The sequence below is a fragment of the Alexandromys fortis genome, unplaced genomic scaffold (assembly GCF_014885135.2).
Source record: "Alexandromys fortis isolate MF-2015 unplaced genomic scaffold, M_Fortis_MF-2015_v1.1 scaffold_85, whole genome shotgun sequence".
In the NCBI taxonomy this organism is placed as follows: Eukaryota; Metazoa; Chordata; class Mammalia; order Rodentia; family Cricetidae; genus Alexandromys; species Alexandromys fortis.
In genome coordinates, this window is record NW_026067975.1 from 1,930,225 (window position 1) to 1,950,615 (window position 20,391).

The 20,391-nt window shown below is 46.7% G+C and overlaps 1 protein-coding gene across 5 annotated transcripts in view; it reads left to right on the plus strand.

Annotated features, from left to right (window-relative positions):
• Positions 1-1,720: 1,720 nt before the first annotated feature.
• The window catches only part of Zbtb38 (zinc finger and BTB domain containing 38), a 77,803-nt gene continuing 59,132 nt past the window's right edge, over positions 1,721-20,391 (plus strand). For 2 of the 5 annotated variants that reach the window (XM_050157236.1, XM_050157237.1), the window contains exon 1: positions 19,881-20,027. The gene's annotated coding sequence lies outside the window, so the exon portion shown is untranslated. Of the gene's footprint in view, positions 2,158-3,158; positions 3,241-18,854; positions 18,992-19,880; positions 20,028-20,391 lie in introns of those variants that run through there. The other 3 variants (XM_050157240.1, XM_050157242.1, XM_050157238.1) reach the window with 3 other exon arrangements.

Consider the following 20,391-nt stretch of genomic DNA (forward strand, 5'->3'; position numbering starts at 1 on the left):
GACTGCTGAGCCGACTTTCTTCCTGCCGGGACTCTGGCTGGGTCCTGGCCTGGTCGCTATTCCTGCTATTTGCTGTTCCCGGGGACATGACAGGAGGAAGGGACTGTGATTGTTTGGCATAGGCCCCTTCTCGTCCTCTGAAAGCGCTGTTTCCGCTCCTCACCTGGGCCTCCCGGTTCTCCCGAGCACTAGTGTGTCCTTTCCCCCATAGTGTCGGGGTCCAACCCCAAGATAAATTGTCTCTCTGGACCAGCATGGAGGCACGGGAATAATTGAGAGACAGTTCACACCGCAATATCGGAAGGGAGTCTCGGGGTTCACCCAAATCCTGAAGATCACCTGTGTTTGTTCTCTAAGCAGCTGTTATCCCCAAAGGTAAACTGAAGGGGGAGTTCATCAGCTTTCTGTTTCTGGGATGGCAGGACTGAGGTCACGTCTGCATCTCTGTCACTAGCTTGGATTAGCACCTCTTCCCAGGCTGTCCCTATAATTACAGAGCAGGAAGCAGGACAACATCAGCGTACCTGACCCAGGCAGCAGCCAGTCTGTAACTGCTGTGTGACCATCTCAGGTGCGGAACTGTGGTTGAGAGCCCGGCCACCATACAGTGCAGAAATACGTGGCCTGGATAACATCGCCCCTCACCTTCGCTTTCCTACCGGCCCAGACTCACTCCTCCTAGCCCGTCGGTCCTCTCTTCTCTGCACATGGCGTCCAGTGCTCTGCCCACTGAGGCTCTTCCACCACACCAGGGCTTGGGCCAACAGGCTTCCCTGGCTCTGTCTTCTGGCTCCAGCTTCTCAGGATAGACTAGCTGCTTGTCACGCCTCAGCTGTGACATTGACCCATCCAGAGGCCGCGAGGCTTACCTCACCTAGACAGAACATACCTGATTGTTCCGTCATGTTCTTGTAGGGTCAGGTTTCGAGGCCCATCTTTGTTCTTATCTTTCCTCTCCTGGGAAGAACATTAGTCAGTATTTCCTCATTCACCCCAGCCTCTCAACATGGAGGCTGAAAGCGAACCTGAGGTCTGAAGACTGCCTGGGCTCTGCTGCTGCTTTGCCATGAGGCGGCAAAGATGTCTTTGTTTCTCTGAGAACCCATTTCCTCCTCAGTCTATTTCCTCATCCACAGCTTTGTCACGGTAAGTGAAATATTGTCACAAAGAACTTACTGCGGAGACTGAAACATTCACCATAAGTTTTCAATATGTGCCCTCCACATTTACTTTAAGGTTTTCATCTATTCGTCCAGGCAGCCAGGCAGCCAGGCAGCCTTCATGGTGTACTTAGTGAGCTTCACGCCAGGTACTGCGCTATGACTATGTCTTCTGAAAGGAAAGCCACTTAGACCCAGGAGGAACAGAGTAGAGACCTGAGGCCTGCCTCCACAGCGCAGCAGAAGCAAACACAGCCTGAGCAGTGGAGGCTGCCCCGGAGATGGCAACAGCGAGTCCATCTTTCCGTGTCTTTAAGTACCCTTAGAGCTCTGGGCTAAGGTGAGCATCACATGACAAGAGAAGTGAGAGGGTCCTGGGGGAAAACCCCCGTTCCTCCCTGCTTCTCGGTTACAGAGGGTGGCCATGCCGTGGCTGTACGGAGGGCGATGTCCTTCAGTGAGTCTGTCTGGGACTGTTCCGGAAGGAGGAAGGGCGGATGGGGTGGAGAGACAGCTGGAATGTTCTGGCCTGCTGTTGAGCGCAGCCAGCCTGGGAGAGAGGAGGGCCTCTGGACATCAAAGGTTCCTTTTGTCCCTTTCCGAGTGGCAGAGCAGCCGGGCCACTGGCTATGACTCAGGCCTGGCCCTGACGTCACCCACGCCCTGCTGCTGGCCTCGGTTTGTAGCCAGGAACCTGACCAGGGAGTGGTTCTCATAGCTGCAGCAAATCTCAAAACCGGGAGGCCACTGCTGTGCTCTCTCTATTTCCCCTCCAGCAACCTTATTTCTTCTACTTCTTCTTTTGTTTTAAGCCTTAAGGAGGGCTTTACTTGTAAATCAGCTTTCCAAGGGTAAGCAGTCAGAATGAGTGACGTCATGAGAAGATTATGTGGCGCAGATCTCAACTGGGAGTTGAGGCATCCAGAGGAAGAATGCGGTGGGGCCTCCTGAGCCCAGGAAGTTGGCTGCGTGTGGGCTTCAGAGCCAGCACCTCTGAGTAAGTGAAGGCCCCTCAGCCCAACATGGTGGGTGCCATCTTGCTCCTAAGAGCCAGGCCTGGCAGGCCCTGGCCCAGAGGAGGGAGTGGGGACGGACATTGGGACACCTTCTAAACATAGCCTCAGAGGGGCCTGCTCTCTCTTCCCCAGGGGCCCAGCAAGAACAGATAAACAAAAGCTGCTCAGGCGAAACCCTGAGGAGAATGTGCTACTGGGTTGGGGATTCTTGTTTGCTCTGCCCACCTGAGCTCTGTTTCAAGAAGGAAACCAAAATATGTATCTGGGGTTCTGAACAGTTTGCTTCCTGTATTGTCTAGGGGGTGATCAGACATAAGACAAGCCCCATCCTAGGCAAGCATATGTTTTGTCAGTCAAAGTATTTTCACACTTGGGCGGGGGGGGGGGGGGGGGATAATGGCAGACCTGTCGGAAAGGGGCCACAGCCAGCCTGCCTGTCTTGGGAGCACCTTCTGTCCTTCTGCGTGTTCTGTGCTTCCTTATCTCCTTGGTGTCCTGTTTACAGTTTCTCATTTCCACTCACGCTGCCATTAAGCAGGGACATGAAGCAGAGGCGAAACACAGTTCATCTGTTTTCGTATCGTCTAAAAACTCCGAGGCCTTTGCATAACCTGTCCTTTATGAGTTCTGGAAGTTTCTACTCAAGAAATTTCAGTTTCTATGGAAAAACATTTTTTTTGCACGGGGCGTGAGAGTCACAGAGCAGACAGGCCTAGAGCTGTATCTCAGTTCCCCTGGCTTCTCGACCCACCTCCCGAGTGATGGGCTCTTTTCTGTAGACCTTCCTCAGCACATTAAGTCTGTTCTTCGCGCTAATGTGGTTGCGTGTATCTTAGAAAATGGCCTTCACTTTAAGGCAGTGCAGAAGTTTGTCGTTTAGCAAGAAACACAAATCCCTGGTGAGCCAGCATCCTACGAGATGAACCGTCACACTTTATGTTTTGAAGGCCTTGTGTTTTACCTTTTAAATATAATTTCACAGATGAGGCTGTCTTGAAGCGAGGCTATGCCAGTCTGCCGCTCCTCTGGCTGGGAGAGCTGAGCGCTGTGTGAGAAATACTTTGGTGAGTGCCATTTGTCCCTGGTGACTCCCTGCTTTTACGTCTCTAGTTCTACTTTTTGGGGGTTTTAGGACAATAAAGAAAAGCGTACAGGGCATAGGTACAGAATGACAACAGCTGTGTCAAAGGGGATATGTGTCACGGTAAGCTAATTGCTACCATAAATATAGATTGGCTTAAACACAATAGGCTTTGCGTTTTGACCATGTCACAGTGCAGGTTGGTTGGGATAACTCTCTTTCAAGCATTCGTTCAGATTCAAGGCTGGGGTAGAGTTCAGTGGGCGTGCCCTAAGTGCCCAAGTCCCTTGGTTTGATGACCAACAAACACTAACAAACGCAAAACATTCCGCGTTTGAAGGAGACTCTGCTGTCAGCAGCAGCTGGTTTTCAGAACCACCAGGGTGTATCTTCGCTCCTCAGTGGAAAGAGCAAAGAACCTAAAAAGCGTACAGGGAGGGTCTTATGGGTTGAGGTGGTCCATATCATCTTTCTTTCCATCCCATTGGCTAAAACCCAGGGACGTGACTGTAGCTAGCTTAGAGCAGCCACTTCCCAGAGACAACCGTGGGGAGGTTCCGGAGAAAGATAATCTCTTCGGCATTGAGTGTAAAAGCTTGGAAATGCTCAAATATAAGGCGTGAGAGTAGAACAGTGCGTGTGTGGTGGGGAGAGGGTTGGTGGTAGTGGATGGTAGATGAGGGGCTGGAGAGAGAGCTCGCTTGGTGCCCTTGCAGAGGACCCAGGTTCAGTTCCCAGCACACATGGGGGCTCATGTCTATCTGGAATTATCTAGTTCCTGAGGATCCAGTGCCTTCTTCTGGCCTCCTTGGGCATCAGACATACACATGGCACACAGCTATACTTCCAGGCAGATAAGTACCAAGTGTACACATATAAAATAAAAATAAATCTTATAAAAGCATATTATAATGCCAAGCATATAGGGTACACACCTGTAAACCCAGGTAGAAGACAGAGACAAGAGGGTTGGTTGCTCGTGAGTTTAAGGCCAACTGGTCTTCATACTGAGCTCCAGGCCAACCAGGGCAACATAGCAAGACCCTATCTCAAAACAACAGCAAAACATTAGGAGATATTTGGAATTCACTATTGGACACTCACAGGTTTTACCTGGCCATGAGGGCAAAGAACAGTGAGAGAAATTTCCCAAGATGCCTCTGTCCATTCTAATCCTAAGATTAAGGTAAACACATTCCTGTTGTCAGTGGCCAATGAAACAGAAAGGGCATCTTCCCCTTATCTTTCCTCCCCCTATTCTCTTGTTTAGGTCTTTTCTGGCTTTGTTCCTTTCGTGTTCTTAAGTCAAGCAAACTAGCTGTCAATGGGATTTTGCTCCCACAGCTATAAGCTTCAGTGACATATAGGAACGTGCCTGGAGCCCTGAGCTATGGTTCTGCCCAGTCCTGGAGAAACTGGAAGACTCTTCTACCCCATCTGTACCAGGGTCTACAGTGCTTTACTAGTGAGAGGGCTCCTCTAAGAAGAGACCTTCAAATAAAACTATTTGAAAAATATTTAATATAGACTATAAAAGACTTGGGCAGGAACATTAATGCTAACCCCACGAAATATAAAAGAGTTATACCCAATGTCTAATTCTGCCTTTTTCTTTTCGGGAAGTCTCATTTACTGAAACAGTGAGCGGAAAATGTATGAGCCCTATTTGGAGAGCCCTGTCTCACTTTATAATTTATGTAGATTTTAAGCCATTGTTGTTTTTGTAGAATTCTCTTCTCACCGGTAAATGTCAGGAAAGGGCTCCAGTAAAGATCTGTTCCGGCTGCATGGTGCATAGTTCTCTAGTTTTGTGGTCAGTATCTGTCTAAGCAAATGAAATGTTGCCACTAGATTTGATATTCCTGGCTCCCACATCCCCACCCTGAAGAGTGAGCATTGTCCATTGTGTGGGAAGATCTGTCCCGGGCCAGTCTGATAGCCTCTTCGATTGTTGTTCGTCCCTTCACATCGGGAGCGGGCTAAATAAATAGCAAGTTGTTTTGTTTCAGTTTTTCAAAAATATTTCCACCTCTGAAGGTGCACTTTCTGGGGTTGTTGAGCACCACGAGTGTCTACTGAGCAGGCTGGGATGATGGAAGAGTCAAAAGTGTGGGAACGCACTGCCCACTGAAAGCCACCACCTGACGGAGTGAGCTGAAGACGCACAAGATCTCAAAAGTTCTTGATGCACAGATACGCTAGCCCCCTTCTTCCTGGTTCAGCATTATGAATGCCCTGCTACCCTTTTTAGAGAGTTTTGCAAGGAGCTCACGTCATATTTACGACAGCTAAGAATTCATAGTAATTGGCCTTTGTCGTTTCTCACACTGAAATCCCCTAGTTCTCGTCAAGAACCAATTTGGAAAACACCACACAAAGGACTCTGGGGTTTTGCTGTTAACACAAGAAGCCTCTGGTTTTTACCAGAACTTTCAAGCTCCTTCTCACCTTCAAAGTAGTGTTTTGTTCTGTTGAGACCGTTAAATTGAGTAAGGTTCCGCGCGGAATGGTTCGGGCAATGAGGACTGTGAAGACTAAGTTAGCGTGCTCGTGACAATTGCCACCACATGGTCGGCGTTGATGTCTTGGCTTTGGAGATTGCTATGAAGTAGTGCTGTTTTGAAACAAGAAAAATTCTCTCTGAATCGCCTGCATCTGTGATCCTTAGAAACATGTCTAAGCAAAATACATAGTAGGTACAAGTACAAAGCCACTTTGCCAGGTGTGAGTGTGGGCCAGCGGCTCAAAAGCGCCAACTTCACGAAAGACTTTGAGAGAAACTGGTTGAGCATCTCTGTGCCTAGAGCTGATTCCTGAAATTCTACTGAGGGTCCCAGCACACGGGAACAAGGCAGGCTTGATGTCTACACTGTGGAAGCAATCTTGGTCATTTTTCTGTGGCTGTGATACAATGTCCTGACAAAAGTCACTTAAGGGCGCATGGCTTTATTTTGCCTCAGCCTGGGATTGTCTACCAGTGTGGTTGGAAAGTCACGGCAGCAAGAGCTCGAAGCCGTCGGACACAGCAATCCACAAACCAGGAGCAGAGAGTAAGGAATGTTCCTCCTCAGCCTGCCTTCTCCATTTCATGAGGTACAGGATCCCCACTCAGGGAATGGTCCTGCCCACAACTGAGATGGGGTTTCCCTCAAGAATTAACCTAACAAGATAAATTCTATCACAGATACTCTCAGAGGCTAACTCTCAAATAGTCGTTTCTCACAGGTATGCCTGGAGCCCTAAGCTATCCTAGAGCCTGGCTGGTTGACAGATGATACTGACCCTCCTAGAGGCACTGATTTGGGGTTGTACTTCCTACGCTACATGAAAGAGGGCAGTCAGTCTGCCTGCTGTGATGGGGGTCACCCTTCTATTCAGAATCTCATAGGCGATCATCCTGCATCACAGGAGGAAGGGAGTAGCCAGTAAAAAAGGCCTTTCTCATTGACTTAAGTCCAAGGCAGCAGCTGTATCAAGGTGCCTTGCAAGGGAGTAGGTTAGGATTCCCCAGGGACAGGCTGCACCCCACCCCCATCTGCAGCTGGGCCACGCTTGGCTGGACTTTCAACTCCATTACAACATTCCTCTTCCTTCTTCCATTCTACAGAAGACAAATTCCTTTTTAGTTTGTAGTTTTAGTTTTGGTTTTTGCTGGGTTTTTTAAATGGTTATTATCTTTGCATTGGCATATTTTAATTTAGCCATTTTTAAATGCCTATTTTGATCGCCTCCGGTGGTCCACTGTTACAAATATATAAACACTCTTGAACGTAAATCCTTGTGGGCAATTTAAGGAAAATCCCCAGAAATTGAAGTGTCAGGTTGAATGATCTGTGTTTAAAGTTACCAGTTGGTCAATGCTGGTCCACAGATCATCAGTGTCTAACTCAGAACCTGGTCCCCTGAGGTTTCTCACATGAAAACGCATGTTCACAAGTCCCTGTGACAACAGAAACTCTGACCGTAGTCCCAGACATGTTAGATTCAGCCATGTCCCTCTATGGAGACTTTGACCGACCCATGTCTAAGAATCACCTGCTATCTTTCAAATATCAAGAATTCTAACACACCTTCCTTATTCTCATATCCACCAAAGCCTGAGAACTACTTACTCGTCTGTCTAGTTTGCTACCTAACCAATTCTAGGCATTTTTACACAGAAAAAAAAAAGTTAGCGGGCCCTGGGCTGGGATACTGTCATAGTCTGTACTGCTATAGCAAAACACCTGGCAAATAAAATCATCACTAAAAAGATATTTAGTTTACAGTTCTGGAGGTTCAAGAACATGGTGCTAGCATCTGCTCTTCCCTGATGAGGGCCCTGGGCAAATGACATCACCGTGCTGGGAGCACCTGCTACACAGAAAGAAGGATTCAGGAGAGGCACCAGGCTTATTTACAGCAACCATTCTCATGGAAACTAATCCCATCTCACAAAACCTACAAAGATCCCTTCAGTGGGCAATGCCCTTATGACCTAATTACCTTCTTCCAAGAGCCTCACTTCTGGATGGTTCCGTTGCCTCAACACCACCACCCTGAGGGCCAAGCCTCCAGCACACACATAAACGCTGGAGGAAAAACTGTACCCAAACCATAGCACATATCCAAACGAGAAACGAAAAGTTCTTTTTGGCTTCTGAGTTTTAGCTGTATCTGGCCCCAAAGATGATTATTAGCTTGGGAACCGGGAAAGCTTATTGTAAACAATGAGAGCAGTGGAGTAAACATAGATCATTTGCCTCCTAATGGTCACCCAGAGATTTATTGGCAGAGGGTGACCTAGACAAGGGATCTAAACATGCCCAACCTTCTGGTAGCGACAAAGGGAACCAACAAGAAGACAACTCCTGAAACAGCTCCCTGCCTCAGTCAAGGAAATTGTGTCTGCTCTCTGATAGGTAGGGTCAAATCTCAGGACTAACACATACAGTTTGGACCTCGGAGGGGCCCAGGTCATTCTCTTGGTCACCTAGTGGTGCCAGACCCCTGTGATCTCTGAGCCCCGACAAGGACTTAGGAGGACATAGGACAGTCATACAGAAAGCATCTGTAAGATACTTTCCTTCAGAACTGAGCCATGGTGGGTTGAAGGACAGAAAGTAGAACAGCAGAAGAGCATCATGGCAAAGGCCAGGCTTACGTGTGGGGGCGGATCTCAGGTCAGGAGACAGGAACTGAAAAGGAGACAGAGCCAGGGTCTGGTGTGGAGCCCCGGTAGATCCCACCCTCGGGAAGAATGTGATGATGTTCCGAGCCAGGGGAGGTGTCTGTGGTGTCTGCAAGGTGCTGTGACTGAGCCTTATCACCAGGGAAGTGGGGACAGTGAGCCAGACAGCAGGGACTGGAGGATGGAGCCATAGAAAGGAGTGAAACGGCAGTCGAGTCGCAGAGAACCTATTGAACAAACCCAACCAAGACCTAAAAAGGCTGTCATCTGAGAGGAAGCATAAAGGTCCATGTGTCTTCACAACACTGCAGAAATCATTAACCCACGCCCTCCAGTCACATAAGGGTCTCTGATAGCCCTGCACTTCCTTCCATTCTTCTACCTTAAGTGCTAGAGGGGCACATCCCGCCATTTGCCTTTTATTTTTAGTTTGTTTTGAGACAGAGTTCCTCTGTGTAGCCCTGGTTGGCCTCTGTAGACCAGGCTAGCCTCCAACTCAGATATCCACCTGTCTCTATCTCCTGAGTGCTGGGACTAAAGGCGTGCACCACCCATTGTTTGCCTTTCAAAGTCTGCCTCTACAGACCGCACCACTGTCGGCAGGCCCTCTGTGCGCCTTCAGACACCAGAAACCTGCACACAGTTCCTCTGAGGCTATCCATGCCCACACCATCAGCTGGTGAAGAACAAAACCCAGTGGTAGCATTTCAGCTCTGCCCGTCTCCAGGCTGAGACACCAGAGAGGCTGATGTTCTCACCAAGTGTCTCCACTTCTGCACATGTCCTCATCGTCTCGGGACTGTCCTCGTCCCCGTTGGTAACTCTTGCTTCTTGGCTTTCTAGCACAAACGTAGGAGGGCAAGCTGTGCTAAGCACGGGTCCTGGTAGCATTTATACTCTCCCTCAAGTCTGGGGCTCAGCTGATGCAGGCTGATAGTACAGGAATGACTGGGGCAATCCACGTCCTCACTATGTCTGCTCTATATGAAGCTCATGTTCCTGTTGTCTTGAAATTTTTTCTTTAATTTTGTTTTTTAGTGCTGGGCACAGTGGTGCACACCTTTAATCCCAGCACTCAGGAGGCACAGGCAGCAGGATCTCTGTGTTTGGGGACAGCAGCTTAGTCTACATAGTGAGTCCCAGAACAGCCAGAGCTACATAGTGAGACTCTTGTCTCAAAATAAACAAACAAATAAACAGTTTATTTAGATTTATTTTAATGTATGTGGATGAGTGTTTGTTGGCATGAGAGTATGTCTCCTAAGTGCATCTTCTCTCAAAGGACCGGGTCCTCGGGCTAGGAAACTCGAGAGAATGGTACCTCCATTCCTAACCAGTGGGAGAGAGAAGTCAGAGTTCCAGGATATGCAGACAAGGTTTCTACATCCCATCGAAGAGTCCTATATGGTCATGGAGCACAAAGTCCAAAGGCAAGACGTGTTCAGTGGGTATTCTGATTGGCAGGTACTGCTGGAGGCTTTCCTTACTCCTGTCTATACTGACTCCATGCCCCACCTCCACTATAAAAACGGGCATCTACACAGTCTATGACCATAGCAGAAAGAAGGTTCTGGCCCAAGAAAATTCTCCATGAATTTGTATCGCTCATCTCTTCTCATAGAAGCAGGCACCACTAGTTCAAGGTGGTACTGGCTCAGAGAGGTTTAGCAGTTCCTGATGGGGATATCCCATCACTGCAGCCAGTAGCAAGTGAGCAAAACTGAAGGCTCGCCCCAGGCAGAGAGACCAGCAATTGCCCATTATCTAAATGCCAGGCAGCAGAAACTGCCATGTGGACAGGAAAGCTGGGGTAGCGAGAGCTTTTTAGTGACCATCCTACCCAGGATCAGCAGCGCCAAAACTTACCCCCATTTTATTGTACGTCAGCAAAAGGAGCCACAATATATCTACCGGAATGACTCAAAAAATGATACTGTCACCAAGTGCAGGCCAGGGGGTGGGAAAACTGGATGCCTTGGGCCTTTCTTTCCGGTAAGAATGTAAGATGATCCAGTCATTCTCCGAAACAGGTGATAGTTTTCTGACAAAGTTAAACATTCTTTCCATATGATCCAGCCAAGCCGCTCCTGGATACTTACACAAGAGACGCGAAAGCTTACATTCACCTAGCGGCCTGTATATACATATCCGTGGCTTTGCGCGGAACACCTACAATCTAGAAGCCAGCCAGAGAGTCTTCAACGGGTGAACGGGCAGCCAGCTGTAGAGGGGGCCACACTATCCAGGAAGTGGAATGGGTCAGAAGGACCTCCCACAGGGCGAACACGCTCATCTCAAAGGGTTACACAGATACACACCACTTTCAAGGGGAGTGAATCGCAGCGAGGGAGAGGAGTTCCATGGCTGCCATGGCCCAGGACTGGGGAGGCTGTGACTCTAAGGAGGCCCAGGGGGTGGTAGTGATGGACCACAGCGTCCTGATGGTGTTGATGCTGCGTGAGAGCGGCAGAGCTACTGCCACAGAGAGTGCATGAGAAAACCAGAGAAACCAGATACGCTCCATCCCCGGGTCCCAGCATCAGTGTCCCACAGTCTGGAAGGTACCCGGACCACTGGGGAGGATGACGCTTACTGCCCATTCCCTTGCTTCTGGCAGGCTCTCACCCTGAGCCCATTCTCCCGCCTCCGCTGGGATCACAGGTGTGCAACACCATCCTTCCTTTACTGTTTTTGTAACTTCTTGTGACTCCTCCCCACTGCCAAAAAACAGGAAGAAAAAATTATTTTTGAAATTTCTCAAATGATTGTTTTTCAAAATAGGGGGCTGGTAAGGTGGCTTAGCCGTTACGAACACTTGGTGCTCTGATTCCCAGCGCCCAGGTCAGGCAGCTCACAACTACATATAACTCCAGTTCCAGGAGATCCTGATGCCTCCAGCCTCCATGTCCACACATCATACATATTTACACATACATAATTACAAACAAAAAATAAGGTATAGAGAGATAACTCAGTGTTATCTCTGGGACACGTATTGTTCTTGTAGAGAACCCGAGTCCCAGTCCCCAATCAGGCAGTTTACAACTGTCTGTAAGTTCATCTCCAAGAGATCCAACATGCTTCTGAGCACATGTGCACGCACATGCATACACACATGCACACATACATATGATAATAATAATAATAATAAATAAACCCTTTTTAGAAAGTTTTTCTAAATGAAAAAGAAGACGATGCAGAGGCCATTTCCTAGCCCGGGGAAGAGACTGCGACCGTTCTATTTACGTGACTGGTGTCTAACTTGTGCTTGGATAAGCCTGTCCAATATCCTGGCAGCTGTGGCCTCACCTTCTCCTCCCAGGCAGCCTAGTTCCGTGGAATCACAGCTCAAATAGTCCTGCTCTCGATGTGAACAGGCCCTCATCCCCATCCCTGAGGCTGTAACTTCAAAGCTAAGCAAAGACCCCGAGACCTAAGAAATGGCCACAGTGAAAATCGGGACAATCGTTCTTCGCCCCCCACACTGTAATTTCGTTTCCAGAACGTGCTTTGTCTGCTCTGCACTTCATACAGATTATTCTCTTCACCTCACGCAGCGGCCCCTCCTTAATGGAGGGAGATTAACCCTTCTTCGCCCCCTTTCAGTCTTGTTTAGCTGAGAGCCTGCTTGCCACGGTGCGGCTTGCCCGGCACGAAACGACGGCTTGAACGCTCCAAAGCGAGGTGGCTACCGTCCCTTTGAAGTACGGGCACTGCTGCTGAACACCTTTTTGCCCGACTTGGCCCTGAAAAGACGGTTTTGAAATTGAACTTGTGAGCTGCCTGGGTCTGTAGTATGGAATTGCACAAGAACAATGGCATTTGGGTCAAGGGAGACTCTGAGCTCAATCCCTCGGAACCCGTCGTCACGGAATCTACGGTTTATTCATTTATCCCTGACCCCACAGAAGGGTCTCCAGCATCACTTGAGATTCGGGCTGAAGTGTACGTGACACCCTGTGCGGAAGTGATGATGCATCTACGTTCAAGCCACTGCCACCCCCCATTACTAGCCTCAGCCCCTGGTTTCCTGCCGTGTCTTATTTATGGGCGCGTGTGATTCATTTCAAGACCATGAAAGGGACAGAGGTGTGAGTTCTTCAGGCCTGGGGATGAGCTGGTCATCGGGGCAGGAAAGGAAGCACTTTGAATTGCTGACTTTTCGCACCATTCAACGCATCTCCGAGGCTTGCGCTGTTCTGTTTCTAAGCCATGCTGAACAACAGAAAACGAAACTTGCAGCTTATTTTTAGCCATTCATGCTAACTCATGAGATGTCTCTTTGCAAACCAAATAGAAGAAAGGTGACTTCAACTAGCTAAATTTAGAACGATTGACTTACAGCGACTAAGCCTGGGTCTCTGATACTACCCAAGTATCAAAGACTCTTGGGCCTAGGGAATTTTGAGCCTAATACTTACATATTTTGTTTAAAGTTGTTTTTAGTTGAGCTTTTTAAAGATAGATGTAAATGTATTTGCTCCAGAGGAATTGAGAAACACATTATAAATCCTCTTTGGGCATCTGATCATTTTCATGTAATCTACAGCAGTTCAATAAGCAAGTTGACAGTCTGAAATTCCTTCTAGAAGGAACCAGATGATGAATCACAAAGAGCAGAGCCCTGGACAGCAAGGAGTCCTGTTTCTAGCTTCTTGTAAGGTCAGACTGTACTGTCTTTGGCCTCAGAGTGTGTAGACAACATTTCCCAAACTATCTTCCCCGTCCTATAATTCTGTGAAACACACTCAGGCACCATGACCCAGGGGAAACGGGAGGTGCTCTTTTGAGGTGGAGGTGGTCTTGTCGGGCCACCCTCATTTCCATTTCCCCTTTCCTTGCCCCCAAAAGGGCAGGTTTCACAGCTTCCCAGTCAGCTTGGGGTTTTTCTTTGAGGAGCGAGTGATGAAACCTTTGAAAGGTCTCCATAGGAATCTCCATCTGTCTCTCGTGGGCTGAAGTTCTCCATTTTAGGAAGCGTCTTGCTAGCCCCAAGACCGAAGCTGCCACTGGTAATGAGGGAACTAGCGAAAGAATCTCATGACTTAAGTTAGGAGTCAGTAACAAACTCTAGTGAGTCATTTGGCTGCATGAGGCAAAACTCCAGGTGCCCTGGGAGACACAAAGATCCCGCAGGAGGCAAGCCCAGAGACTCAGGTAATGGTGGCTGCTTCAACCAGCAAATGCTTGCGACGCTTTATGTTCAGAACAAGGAAAAGAAGTCAGTGGGATGTGGGTTGAGCTGCCTGGGCTGAGGTGAGGCTCTCGGTACTCCTTTGGTACTTTATCTGGTGAAAGAAAAGACCAGTGCACTGCTAGGTTCAGTCTGGGAATATTTGTTGTCAAGGGGAAGGACATATGGGAAGGATGATTCTCTCACATGAGGTAGATGCTGTCATGTATAAGAAGTCTTATTTACAGTTCCACCTTTCTCTTTCTACCCAATTATCTTTTTCTCTAGACAGAGAAATGGCCTCCCTGCCAGATCAGTATTTTCCTAGTTCCAAGTCTAGACCAGCCTATCATTTTGTTTGTCTGTTTGGTCAGTGGCAGGTGATCATGGCGGTAAATGGGCTTAGGGTGGCAATGGACCCGGATAGACTCAAGGTCGTCTAAATAATGTTCTTCAACTGGCACTCTTCAGACATGCTAAGATGTGAAAGCAGAGCTCACACAGCTGCTAAAACAGATGTAGCGACGTCCCTCGTGACGGTGGCACCTGTTGAGGGGCTCCACCTGAGGATGTCTTGTCATTTGGACTAGCTTGGGTTGAGCTGCACAGCCTCCCCTCCATCTTACCAGGTTTTTATCTTTTCTTTGTTGAAAACCTGTGTTTCGGTTTCCCCTTCTCCTGGCTCTTTCTTGGAATATCTGCTTCTGTGAGTTTCCCTAGACTTTGGGAGTATCTGCCTCAGCGTGATCCCCAAGGCTTGGGAATATCCACCTCTGTGGGAGGATTTCTGGAGTTAGGTAGAGATGAGATGCAGGATGCAATCTCATCCCTTAGAGTTGGGGGAAGGTCCAGGCTTTCAATCAACTAGTCTCAGATTTTAAATCCTAGTCTCTATACGGTGGTTATCTTTAAAACTGATGCTAGTCAATACTATAGGATATTGTACTATCAGGTTAGGATTTATTAATATAATTTAGTATGATTTTCAGCTTTGATCAGCTACAGAAGATCCTACGCAGATCTCTGGACAAGACGTAGCCATTGGAAGTATGATGGACTTTCTTAAAAATGCCAGCTAAATTATCATCCCACTATGTTTTAGATTATCTCTTCTTCTTCTTCTTTTTTTTTAACGTGTATAAGTGCTTTGTCTGAGTACCACAAGTATTCCTGGGGCCCATGGAGTTCAGAAGAAGGCAGTGAGTCCTCTTGAACTATGGAACTAGAGTTACAGATGATTGTGAGACACCTTGGGTGCTGGGAATCAAGTGTAGGTCCCCTGAAGGAGCAGTCAGTGTTCTTAACTGTTGCATCATCTCTCCAGCCCCCCAAAGTTATTTTACGTCATTGATAAATCACTTTATTGCAGGTTGAGGTAACGCACGCCTTTACAGCATACAGGAGGCAGACAGGCATCTCTGAGTTTGATGTTAGACTCACCTGCACAGTGAGTTCCTGGTCAGCTAGGGCAACACAGTGAGAGTTTGTCTCAAAGAACACAGCCATTGATAATTAATTAAAGAAGGAAAAAAGAAAGGAAGAAAGAAAGAAAACTACCAAATTGTTTCCAAGCCTGAATATAATCAACATCATAAAAAAATTCTGCTTTTTATATTTACATAAGAATTTAAACAAAAAATATTACACATGGTAAATACTTATTTTTAAAATTCCATTGACTAGCTAACCTGATCATGGGCTCACCTACTGATATATAGATTAGGTATAAAATGAAACCAGCTTTAATTTTTAAAGCTGTGAATGGCATCAAGAAACATGCAAAGCCATCCAAATGTTTATAAACCAGGGATTCCTCTGGGACTCAGTGCCCTGACTTGATGTTGTTGTTTTTTTTTTTTTCAAATGAGAAGAGCCGAGCTTCGTTCGTACTTGAATTATGTACTTTGCATAAGCCATGCAATTTAACTTTAACCCACAGGCCCGGAAATAAAATTAGCCCCGCCTGCAGAACGCAGAGGCCAAAGAATAACACCCCGGTAAAGGAGTCTCTCCTGCCTTGCTCTGTGCTCCAGTTCATTCTTGCCGCATTGTTTTGGGAACCTTGTGTTTGACTTGCCAAAGCCTACAATTTTCACTGTGGAGAAGGGATTCTCATTTGAGTTAATGTCTGTGCATGTGCCCTGAGGATGAAGGGCATGTGATTTTTTTTTAATCCTAAGCAAATGCATATATTTGCCACTTGTAATCGTGACAAAGCTTAAATAATTCAGGCATGAGCATGCCTTATTTTTTTTCCATTGCAAAACAAGATTTATTAGTTGACAGCATCTGCCCAAACAGACTCATTTCTCAGAATATTTACAGCTAGAATTCATGTTTGCTTAACCCAAGTAGGCTTGGTGAATATATCAGGTTTGCTCACTGGGGACATCACAAAATAACATTCAATATGTGGGGGTTTCTTGCTCATTTTGACACAAAGAGTGAACAAGGATACCCCACAAGAGGTGTGGAAACAAACCCTTTGCCCTGGCATCTGGTTATAAGAAGTACCCGGATAGGGCCCAACCACAGCCACCACCCTGACGTACAAAGCAGCCCTTCTCAACCTGTGTTTTGACCCCTTCGGGGGTTGGACAACCCTTCCTTTTACAGGGGTCACACATCAGATACCCCCACGTCAGATATGTACATCACGATTTATAACAGTAGCAAAATTACAGTTGTGGTAGCAATGAAAATAATTTTCTGTTGGGGTCGGCACAACGTGAACTGTATGAAGGGGTCGCGGCACAGGGAAGGTTGAGCCACTGCTATAAAAGGACGTGACACTGTCCCCTCATCTCCAGGGGGCCTGAGATGCATGACTGCTGTTGCCATCGGCAGTTATTAGCCCAGACGGAGGAGCCGCTGACTTGGCTCAATAGCATCACCACTGATTCTGTATCCCAATAATACTTTGTGCATGCGTAATGTGACCGTCTAGCCTTCCGACGTCATTCATGGGGACTAGCGCAACAGACACTGAGTGTCGCCTGCCAAGGTGTTTCCTTCACCCTTCTTCAACTCTTCTTGAAGGGCTCTGCTTTATAGATGATGGTCGTTAGCTTGGTGCTTGTAACGTCACATAACCATCTAATTCTAGACCCCCTTGGTAAAGAAGGAATTAGCACAAGGACACTCCATTCTAATTTTTGGTTGCTGTCAATGTTGTTAGCCAGAGATATCAAGAGCCCTGATATGGGGGTGGGGAAGAGGACTCCACCGCTGGTGTTCGTAACACCAGAGCTCCCATTGCCTTTCTGGAGCACTGTGAGAGAGAAGTGTGCTTCAACAGCAGGCAACTTGCTGTGGATCAGGTAGGACCCACTGTCCCGACAGCCTACCCTACCGACAGAATAACGCCTATGGGCTAGAGACAGGCAGGGGTGCTTTCCGCACAGTCAGCTGCCAATCACGTCTGATCCGAGGGAGAAGATAGAATTCAGACTAGAAACAATCCAGTCGGGATGCCTACTACCTAAGCCGAGGTGTTCCGGTGGCTTTTCTCCTCTAAACAATTTCTAGGGTGCGCGAACGCTTTGCTAACCTCGTTATTGTCAGGCAGCTCGTACAGAGAATAGAGTCACTGGAAAACTGGCAAACCAGGAAAACATTAATTCATGGGTGCCTTGTTAAAATTAATTAACAACGGCATATTGGTGATGCAAGAGGCAATTAAAGACTGTGTGGGGAGAAAAAATGTAAAGATTACATATTTAAAAATAACCTCAGAGCATTTCATAAAAACGCTAGCTTATATCTGGGCTCTGAGGGTGGAGGTGGATATGGTTTCTTTGTAGAAAAGAATCTGTCTTGTTTTCTTAAAATAAAGACTTCTTGTTATACAGAGTTTTAAATATTTTTTTCTGTTTTTAAATCTGCTGGTGGGATCTTAAAAAAAAAAATCTACCAAGCTAACCTATTTTCTACTTTGGAGACTAGCCACACTGGCTTCGTAGAAAAATAGCTTTTGCTTATGAAGTGTTTCTTTAAAATTCTGAATAAGCAGCCATTTAACAGTTTTGTCCCATGTGTTAACATTTTGTTGCAAATTGAGCTCTAAGTGTGTGTGTGTGCTCATGTGTGTGCATGCACGTATATGTGTGTGAGAGAGAGAGGAATGAAAGGGTCTGTGCTTATGAGTTCTTGAAGGCTTTTTAAAATTAAAGTGCAATAATTAAAAATAATTTAAAAATAATTTCTCATAATTATGAATTGGATTCTATAGACAGCAATCCCAGTTTATTACACACAGCCACACTAGGTCCCATCAATCCTGAGCAGCGGGGGAGGTGACACTGAGGAAGACATGAAATTTGGTGTCTGAGTAGATGAGATTTAATTTGGGGGAAACATTTCACTCAGAGAATGGATATCAGCCCCGACCTCCTAATGTCAATGCCATGGTGCAAGTGTAGCTTAAATAAACCTCCAAGTAAAACAAAGGGACATCGCCTCTAGACACACACTGCCTCCCCGCCAGTGTGTACCGTCCATTGCCTTTGGTATTACTATAACTGGCTTGTTCGCTTTGGAGGGGGAGGGGGAAGACAAATCACTCCGCGTTTGCTATGTTTGGAACACGTACTGTATGCTGCTGTAAACCTTACTATTATTTAGGTCAATATCCTAAAGATAGATTTAATTGTGTATGAAGGCAAGCTGTACATCCTAAGGAACCTGACATAATTTCTTTTTCTGTACTGATTTTCTTGGGCTTCTTCTCCCTGTAAGGAAAGTCTCTTCCACCTTCATACAATTATGTCTGCAGCGGTATCTGCCGTTCTGTTCTGCAGATCCATTCAGCCGGATGCATTTACGCTGCCTGTGGTTAAAGGTTATAGAACGGATACAGACAACTGATCATGCATTCTTCTACAAGCCTGCCGCCACCTTAGGGTTTGGGAAAAAACAATCTACAAATGCTATTCCCCTTTTCAGAATCCGTCTCCACTCGGCAGTAGCTTAGCAGGTTTTTTTTTTTTTTCATTTTTTTTTCTGCTGCTGCTAGCAATTCTATGAAATTAACAGACTATAAAATGCATCCCCAAGCAGATACATACTGTATTGCAAGCTTTCTCCAAGAAGAGGACATGACTGTGCTCACTCCAGCTGATTTTCTTCCTTAGCAAAAGGACTGTCTGATTTTTTTTTTTTCCAGAAGCAGAAGGACTCCTTCGTTGTGCAGCCGCCCTGCTTCGGTGCATGGAATGCCTTCTACTGCCTGGTTGCAGAATTGGGAGTTTGCTAAACAGTGGTTAGTGATCGGGCTCATCTTGCATCACCAGTTGATGACATTTTTCTTTGTTCCCTCCTACCCAGTTGAGCCAAGACTCTGAGGCTGATACGCAATGTCACTTACAACATTAATCAGATACCGCATTTAAGGTGAGCTGTCCCTTGCCTCCTCCTCCTCCCCTCGCGCTGGCTCGCTGGTGGGCTGCATGCAGTGCGTAGCTTGCTTGTGTGAGCCTAAGATGGCAGGCAGGATTAGCCGTGCTGTGCTGTGTGTGCGTGCTGTGTAGAATTTATTGCATGCTGCCTAGTGTTTCCGATGCCAGTATGGAAACGCTCTCTATGCCATATCATCCGGTAGTGAAGCCCGGCTCTGCATCTTTACAGCCTTCGTTATTTCAACATCACCCTTCTTTTCGGGTTCATTTGCTGCTGGAGGTTTGCTTTCCATCACGTTCAAAATAAGATTCTGTCTCTCTCTCTCTCTCTCTCTCTCTCTCTCTCTCTCTCTCTCTCTCTCGCCTCTCTCTCTTTTTTTAAACAAAGCCAAATAAATCCCACAAAACCCTAAAACCCAAACAAGAACAACAAAACTCTGCTACCAGATGGTGTCTCCCCCTTTCTCCTTGCATTTGCTGTCTTTTAAATAATGTATGTTGTATTGTTAATTAATGTGAATATCAAATTAAACACTTGAAACTTACATGTTTATTATGCAGGTAGGAGGCCAGGTGGACTCTATTTTTAACTCCTAGGTACCGCGTCGTGTGCAAGCAGGGCAGCTCCTGCCTCATGTTTGTGTTCTCAGTGCTGGGATCAGTGGTTTGATTTTCAGCAGACTGTGACTACTGTGACTGTGGCTGTGGCCTTTGCAGTGGTCAGCTCCGAGCTTTGAACTCTCCGAGGAGCAAGGGAGGAGAAGAAAATCCAACACACCACCTCCTTGGGTGCAGCCTCGGAGAGTCCTCGGAGAAGAAACTTCTTCCTTCAGTCCTGCTTGGCCGTTGATAAATTCAGTCCTCGTGATCACAGTACACTCAGGGCTGCTCTGCGTGTGACGCCTGGTGTGTGTGACCATCGCATCTAAAACTCGGAGCAGGAAGACGGAGAAATCAGTGGTCTCCATCGCCTCACATAAAAATGGCCGAGTGTCTTGCTATGCTAACACTGCCCTGGGTGACGCGCACAGGTAGGTTGGAATTTGCATGTTTTATAGATTTTTTTTTTGAGCCATGCAGGAAAAACATCAGATGCATTAAAATGTGATTTTTAAAAATTGAAACTAAGATACTTGTAATATGTTGGAGATGGCATGAAGCTAAATAGCCCCTTGTATCCAAATACTACATAAACACAAGCACAGACTTATAAAGAGACTCTGCTGTAAAAGAGAGATGGCTTCTGTTTTAAAGAAATTCAGTTATATGATAGGTGTGGCGCCACTAGACAAAAGAATTTTTTTTTTGAAAAGTCTGGTGATTTGGCTCAATTTTAGCTAAAACTAAAAAACAAATGGGTTTCTGAGATAATCTCCAAGAGCGTAAATAAGTTCA